Consider the following 8,690-nt stretch of genomic DNA (forward strand, 5'->3'; position numbering starts at 1 on the left):
TTTTGTATGTTTAAAAAAGTGGATGGATATGAATGCCTTAGCAGTGATGTTGGCCTATAAGGACAAGATGTGGAATCAGTCCGAACCAGGTTGCCTGAGTCAATAGTTTCCATCCTTATAGACTTCTGCACATGTTGTATGGAATGCTATTTATTTCCTTTTTATTTACTGATTTTATCGATCCATCTGCCTTTTGTATGTAGGGTATTTGGGTGAAATGTGATTACACTCTAATCGTTGCTGGGTTAGTTTCCACCATAAACTGGAGGTCGGTCTCTTACACAACTGTGCACTGAGACATAGCATTCACAATGTGTCATAGGATGGTACAAATGGCCATAAGGTTAAGAATGCGAAAATTCAAAATAGCGGAAACATGACTGAAGCTTACGTGGCCCAAGTATATTTAAAATGCTACTTTGAATTGGAAAATGTGAAAGAGGTGTCAAATTTTGGAGATAGAAATTTGAACTAGGGCCAGCAATTTCAGTTTTAGAATTCTCTGTGAATATCTCTCTACTGTTTTGGAGGTGAGGTGGAGAAAATGTGTGTCAATTATCTACAGAAGAAATATTTCAAAATATTCACTGTAAATAAATTCAGAGGTTAATGAAAATATGTATGTTATAGAAAGGATAAATCAGCTAATTACTGGGTAAAGCATGGAATCAGGTTTTTGTAAGCATGATCTAATTTAACTTTTATGATAATATATGAGAAAGATATTGCTTCTACCGGGGTGGAAATTGTCACAAAGAAATTAACCTATTGCTTGAAATAACATTGCTCTGAAATGTGTATCTGTCAGATCTGAAAACCTATGCTCCTGCCATTTAATAAAATCCAATATTGATGATGGCTTTTCTCAAGGCCCTTTACTTTTTCCAAAGCCCTTGAATTTGTAGCTCATTGCAGAGGACAAAAGGGGGACAGAGAATCGAGCAGCTTTCCAAGTGAATACTCTCAGACAAAGAAGTTGCCAGTCAAGGTCGGAAATAGATATCTGCTAGTCTCAAGCAGGCCCACCTCTTGGGCAAAGTCCAGAAGCCTGGTTCATTCTATTTTCTGGTGGTTTCCACCCCCTTGATAACTGGTTTTGTCCTACCTTGTCAAAAAGACATCTGCTAGATGTGGTTGTCACTAGTGCCTGAACAGCACGCCTCAGTGGCTACTCTGAAAGGAGCTCCAGAGGCAGGAGGAAGTGGGATGGGTCCTCCTGAACTGTAAAGGAAGACAATGTGCCCCACACTGTCTTGTGGTACCCCTCCCCTCCATGCCAGCCAGCATACTGCTGTGCCCAAAGTCTCCCTCGGCTAGGGGGCCCCTGAGCGTTAGCTCTCTGGGGGACGTCATGAGAAGATGCTTGGCTGGTCTCTTCCCTGTTCTTGGTTGCCAGGAAACTGAATCCTGCACCCCCTACCCCACCCCTTGACACACACACAATTATGTGGCCTGTCTCTTCTCTCTGCATTTTGGAAACAAAAGTATTAACTTTAAGCTGTTTTTATATTTATTTTTTTATTTAGCCTTTTCTTAGATTCATTAGGTTGAGCAGTTTGTTGGACAATGCTTATACCCCTGTTCAGAGCCAAATGACTCCAGAGGTTTATGGTGTGGCCCAGATGTTTAATTTGGGTTTTGAAAGCCAGTACTGTTTGGACCCTGTGAATAAGAGGGTAAGTAGAGAAAAAACGTAAATGTGGTTTCCTACTGCAGATAAATTAGACAAGGGAGATGCCATGTGGCAGTGCTACATGCTAAGTTCTGTGGCAGAAGAGACCCTTAATCGAGACAACTGGCTTCTCACCTGTTTGATACCAGCAGCAGAGCCAGTTTCACTAGCAATGGGAGCTCACTATCTTACTAGGGAAAAGTGCACGGTCAAGTTCACATGTGTGCTAGTTGTAAAGGTGAAGGCTCAGGACCGTTGTGAACAACCTCTCTGGGGACCTTAGAGACCAATAGATTCAGCATCCCTGTTTTATAAATGAAACAACTAAGAAGCTACACCAAGAGGCAAAGTAAATGATCTTTAAAAAGTTATGCCATCACAGTTGATGATTTAATATGTCCCTTCATTAACACCTTCGTTCATTCAACTCAGGATATGTTAGTGGATCAAGCCCTGGTCTAGGCACTGCTGAGGATCCAACAGTGAATAAGACAGACTCGGTTCTTACAGTTTAGTAGGGGTAACAGACAAATAAAGATAAGTAAACAAATAATAATCTCCTAGTACAGTAATTACTAGGAAGGAAAAATAAAAGCAGAGTGCTAAGAGATGATATTGAGGATGAAGGAACTCTCCCTAGACAGAAGTGTTGATGGAAAGTCTCCTTGAGAAGTAGGATGGGAAAAAACTCTCCATGTGAATCTCAGAGCAGTCAACGTGCCTGCAAGAGGAAAACATTTTGTACAAAAGCCCTGAGGGAGAAAAAACTTGGAAAGTTCTAGGATCTGGGGGAAAAAACACCATCTGGCTGGTGTGTTTGGAGCGGGCTACATCGGGAGGCAGTAGGGGAAAGACGAAGCAATGGAGCAGAGGTGAGGTCAAGTATAGCCTTGAAGATGATGAATGCTAGTCAGGGTTTTAGTCTAAGGGTAATGATAAACCATCGAATTTTTAACTTGGCTTTTGAATGATTAGTACACTGTTATGGTTCACACATTTAGAAATTTAAGAAGGTGTACGATGTAAAGTATACCTTTTCATACTATTTCTATCCCGTCGACACAGTTCCCACCCTACTGTGCCCTCCATAGATAAACGTTGTCATTAATTTCTTAAGTGTCCTGCACATACAAGAAAACATGCCACACACTTCTCATCTATGGCTCCTAATTTATACACAAAATAGGATGCTATGCACACAGTTCTGTCACTTGCTTTTTATCAGTTAACACGTCTTGGAGATTTTTCTCTGTGAGTGTATATAAATCTTGATTGTATTTTATACATACAGAGCACTCCCCCTTACAGATATGCCATACATGGTTTAACCAGTGGATTTGGGGTTCTTTTTAAGCGTTTGTGGTTACAAGCAATGCCAAAATGAATAAGCATGGGCAAATGTCACTTTGCCATGCGCACGAGTATATCGGAGGGATAGAGTCCTAGGAGGGAAATTTGTGAATCGTCAGGTGTATTGTGTTTGAGGACATCATGGGAAATGGCAGGAGAGGGAGTTCCTAGAATCGATCTTTCCACTGAAGTAACCACAAGGGGCTCAAACTGACAAAATCAACTTTTACAGAACTCTAGAATCTAATAAAAATCTTACAGTAATAGGGGGACAGCATAATGAAGAAACAGGCTGCTACATTTTAGTGAGAAAGTATTGAGGTGCTTTTGCTTAGCCGTCTACCACTCCCCACTCCTCAGTTTAGCGGCAGTGATAGGGAGGGTGGCCTACATTTGTGGTGCAGTTTGGTGATGCCAGAAGATGTGAACAATACAAATTTTGTCCTTTTAAAAATTGTGTATTTTGACCTCTCTGGAAGTTTCTCAAGTGACCATTGCAGAAGTTTGCCTTTATTTCACTTGCCTCAGGCTCGGTAGCATCTTTTGAAAGCATGAAAGATTAATTACCTAGTAGAGTCTGATCTTGGAAGCTAAGCAGAGTCTGGCCTGGTTAGTACTTGGATGGAAGACCATCTAGGAAGATCAGGTGCTGTAGGCGTAAAAAATAAAAATAAGGGAGTATAAGCTGACAAGCTCCTTGCAATCTGTGAGGACAACCAAGGGTTTCCTCGCCTGAAAATAAAAATAATAAAGAAAAATTGCCTAGTAGATTTCAATCATTGAGAGTTGAATCTAAATCAGAAACTAGTTATTGAGGGTCAACTGTGTGTCTGAAATTACGGTAAGTGCTGGACCTTAGTTTCCAGAAATAGCCAAACATGTAGAATGTCCCCATATCAGAAATACTGTTGAAGAGATTCATAGGCTGGGTTGGGCCACTAGATTGAAAATTCCAAAGCAAGGATCCACCTGACTTTTCTACCATTTCCAGGACCCAGTTATGTATCTACCCAACTATAGATCTCTATAGTAGATAATCAATAATTATGAATAGAATGAGTGAAAGTGTTCAAAAACTCTGAATTCATTTGATACCTTCGATTTCCCTACCTCCTGTTCCTCTAAAATGTGATTCCTACATTATTTTGCTTTTCCCTTGAGCTAGAATTTGGCCAAATCAATGATTCTACAGCTCTGAAAGCAGGCAGTGCCTCTGTTAAAGATCTGCTTTCCTGGAATTTCTGCGGGTCACACCCTAACTCCTTGACACACTGCTCTGCAGTATACAGAATGTCTGTGTCCCAGTCGAGGTACCGCGAGCTTCTAGAAGCCTCTGGAAAATTCGATAGTGATTAAAATGTACTCATGGAGTATCCTAGAGCTCTAGCCTAGCACTCCTAGGAGCAGATGAAAACAATTAATGGAATATATACCAAATCTGACCTACCCTAGGGATTAGGTGTTCTCCAAGAAAGTATTCCAGGATGGCTGGTTTGGGATGGCTTCTGTTCACTTTCCAGAGGAGAAGCAGTGTTACTTTATAGTGGTATTTGTTCTGTGAGAGGCAAAGCCTTGCCAAGGAATGATCTCAGAGAGAGAGTTATGCACCTGATTTAAAGAGCACCAAAAATGCAAAATCATCTTTAGTCACCTTATATTTCATCATCCTGATGCTCAGAGCTTTCTTGTATATTTTCTTAAAATTAAAAATATTAAGAGGTGGTCACTGAGCAAGAGTAGGAGCATTTTCTCCCAGAAACTTCATACAACTTTCTATAAATATCATATCAGAATAGCAGAGCCATCCTAAAATTCAAGTGGTCTTATGGAAGGACTTGCTGGAGGCTGAATTTTTTTATTTTACATTTACTATCTCTACAGAAACAATGTTGTGTATACAGAGAAACACTGGGCATCCTTTTCCAGGATCTCTCTGTGGGGTTCCATTGCTGCTTTACAGAATCTTGTTTACATTGGGAGTGTAGTTAGATGGTTGAAACCAGAACTTGTGATGGCTACTTGCTGTTTGAAGAGACTAGACACCTGGAGACTGAAGGCTTGGGCTCTTGCCCTGGCTTCACCACCCCCAGCTCTTAGATCCTGGGTACAGCTCTCTGACCCTCACTCTTTACCATGAACATGATACCACACACCTCATAAAATTATAAAAAGTAACTGATTAGTAATGATGGGCGAACCTTAATAAAGCTGAAATAAAAATCAAAGCCACTCATTCTGTTATTTAAGAATTTTGAATTGAGGGTACACAGTCAGCTTGTGTCATTTGCTCAGGACTCATGATTTTAATCAAATCAGTCTGCACACTATTTTCTCTCCTATACTCTATTTTTCTTCAGATAATAATCATATCTTTTATTTTCCCTCCCCTTAAACTGTGATCACCCAGAATCTGAGAACTATGTTTTCCTCATCTCGATGACTTCTACAGTCTTAGGCACCAATAAGCGTTCTATAAATGCATCCTAAAGTTGAATCTGTCATTGGCCAAGTCATAGACAAGCTAGTGAAAAAGTAGAACCCACATATTCTAAGCCCAGTTCCAGTTCTCTTCCATTCCAGCTTGAAAGTCGACTTTGATTTCAATTTGACCTTGAGTTAGGACATCTCTCCTGTCCCTGGCTCCACACTGGATGTTACAAGCCAGCACTGTATAGCTTGATGTAAAATAAAGGATAATGTCATCCTCATTTGTCCTGGAATCCTGGGAGGTGTCACATCCAGCAGTCCCAACCTCAAAGTCTAAACCCTGCATCAGCGACTCCATCTGGCATTTTGAAATCCGTAAACGTCTCTGTCAACTCAGTCTTGTGCTGGACTACACACACTTTCCACACCACACCAAGTTGCCCCCCTAATCCCACCCACCAAGTTCTCAGAATAGTCATGTAGCAATAATTGTTTAACTCACTGCGTATCAACGGCTGAGATTTAATCATGTCCAGCTGGCAGGAACATGCAGAGAAAGACACAGGACAATAAGGTGCAGGGCAGAAAGACACAAGATCCTACACCAACATCCAGTCCTTATGACTCAAATGCTTAAGCATCAGAAACTCTAACCAGTTTGATCCCTCCCTTCAGAGGTGTAGCGAGGTGCTGGTATGAATCACTTGCAATTTTACAATCTGCAATTTCTAATGGGAATACTATTTGACTTGCCCGAGAGTAATGAGTAACTGTCACCCTTCTCTCCCAGTCATAGCCTTAATGTTTCAGCTTCCTAGACTTTGGTGGCTGGCTAAAGACAGGTCCAAAAATATTTATATGAGGTCCATAGATTTTCTATCTACACTGGGGCCTCTTGATACTAACTGCATTTGGGAAACACTAAGCTAAACCAAATCTAACCACTTTTGCTGCTGCTTTTTAACTGAGGAAAGCCTTCATTATGGCAACATACTTTGCAATTACCCCAGAGGACAGACTGTGTGGTTTATTTGTTCATTAAAACACATTTTTCAGATCCTTTGGATTGGCCACTTCTGTCTTCAAAGCAGTCTCTTCATTTAACCCCCTGTTTTGTATAAATAGGATGATTATTAACTTAGGGGACCATGATGTAAAGTCATGTAGTGAAACACATTGGTTAATGTCATGATGTCAAAAACATAATTATGATGGTACAATTGACTCTAGTCAGATAATCAATTTAAACAGTTTAGCTTTATTTAAAATCAGCAAATGTTCGAGCTCTGACCAGGACTCTGCTTGTTTGAGAATACGGCTTAAGAATCATGCTTCGCTAGGGAATGAAAATAGAAGATCCATAAAGACACTTTAGATACTGAGATAACTAGATTTTAAAAATTGACTCCAACCTCTGGCTACCTGCTTGACCCTGAGCTTTTGAGTCTCTCATTTTTCCCACTTTATAACTCAGAAATAAAGGCGAGAGCCTCCTATACTAGCATCAGTTTGCCACTGAGTGGGAGATTGAGGTCTAACAGGCAAAATATGAAGGAAGTTCAAATTTCAGGGGGAAAAGGAAATGGCTGAAGGGCTCCCTGGTTCTTGTGGCTTGGTTTCTATCAAGGGCTTTAGAACCGGAAGGGCCTAAATCAAAATCTCAACTCTAGATCTGTCCCTGAGCCCTGGTTATCCATTCACTAAACTGAGGTGGTGAAATGAGCAACTCCGATGATAAATGCGGAAAACATTTTGCAAATGGTAAAGTGCTGTGAACATGTGAATTGTTGTATTCTACTGGTCTGCAATCAGAAGACTGGTTTGGGCAAATGGAGACAACCCAAAAGGCAGTATTTCCAGCTCAGGCCTTGCTTCTGGCCCCCTGCCTTTCCCATTTTCATGTTCTCAGATCAGAGCTCAGACTGAGGGGAACGCACCCCAGAGACTGGTGGTTTCCAGTAGAGCACAGCTCCTTGTTCCATGGCGGGATTCCCAGCCTCAGCACAAGTTGGCCCAGACTCTGCCATCCCCCAGATCCACTCCCCCAAATTGCTGTCAGTCCCCATGGGATGGCTTCTTGCAATGTGTTGTTTTGTCTGTCCCCTGTTGCTACAGCAATCCAAAAAAGATTTTTGTTACAAACTCTCTAAAATGGAGACATCTGCATGCAATTTTGAAAATCCTTGTCAGAGTTCTCATTTACTGTTTTGATCAGCTCTCTCTGACATATGAACAGAGTCCCCAGAGCAGTTCAAGAGGAAAAGATCTGTCTAGGCAAACAAGTGCTTCCCAGAAGGGCACCCTACCTCTGAATTTCTGTCCGTCCTGGACTGAAAGCACACAACAAAGTCATGAATGCTCAGAACCTAAATTCATACCCCACTCTGGCCTAGGAGGGAGGGTGGGCAAATCAAAAGGCTGAACCCCCTCAGAGTTCACTTCTGTGAAAGGAGTTGCCACCTACATTTCATGCAAGCACATGTGAGCCCTAAAAATTCTGCCCCTTACACATGCCTCATTTTGAGAAGTGACAGGAGGTGACATTATTTAGTGTTGGACAGCAGGTTCTTGGGTTTTGCTATTCATTCTAATTAACCCTATGACCTTAGGTGTAAGAATCACATCTGGGCTTCCACTGTCTCCTGTGTAAAATGAGTTGATTGTCCACACCTCTTTCAAGTCAAAAATAAGTCTCAGCACAAAGATTAGTTAGGAGAGGGATTCCCACACACCTGCTAACCCTGGGCAGAAGTTTACCATTTTAATCACTGGACTGTTTCAGGGATAATGTTGAAAAGGAATATTTTTCGGCTTCACAATGCAGTGGAAAACTCATCTGGATCTTAAAGTCAGATAGACTTAAGTTCAAGCCCTAGTATGCCACTCCTGGGGAAAGTGAGCCAGGAAAAGTTATGTAAGGCTTCTAGGATATTGACAGCAACTTCATAGATAATTTGTGAGAAGTAGGTAAAGTAATGCATGCAAAGTATCTAGTGTAATGCAATGAACAAAGCAACATTTATGTAATTTCATGTTGCCTCTCCTTTTGTGCAGTCTTTCAACTTTGTTCTCTCAACCTATCCCAAATCCAAGCATAAAGAGACATCTAAAGCTCTAATGCATATCTACACACATGGACTCACATGTGTATATACAGCTGAAAAGAACACACAAACCATTCTCATGCATAGATTCTTGCTTATTAGGATTAAACTTTTAAAACAAAGTTTTATATATATAT

At 41.0% G+C, this 8,690-nt stretch overlaps 1 long non-coding RNA gene across 1 annotated transcript in view; it reads right to left on the bottom strand.

Annotated features, from left to right (window-relative positions):
• The window catches only part of LOC107196034, a 14,101-nt gene extending 7,991 nt beyond the window's left edge, over positions 1 to 6,110 (bottom strand). The window contains exon 1 of the long non-coding RNA XR_001517349.2: positions 5,952 to 6,110. This is a non-coding gene — a long non-coding RNA (uncharacterized LOC107196034). The remainder of the gene's footprint in view (positions 1 to 5,951) is intronic.
• Between the last annotated feature and the right edge of the window lie 2,580 nt (positions 6,111 to 8,690).

This window comes from Pteropus alecto, unplaced genomic scaffold, assembly GCF_000325575.1.
Source record: "Pteropus alecto unplaced genomic scaffold, ASM32557v1 scaffold226, whole genome shotgun sequence".
NCBI classification, from domain to species: Eukaryota; Metazoa; Chordata; class Mammalia; order Chiroptera; family Pteropodidae; genus Pteropus; species Pteropus alecto.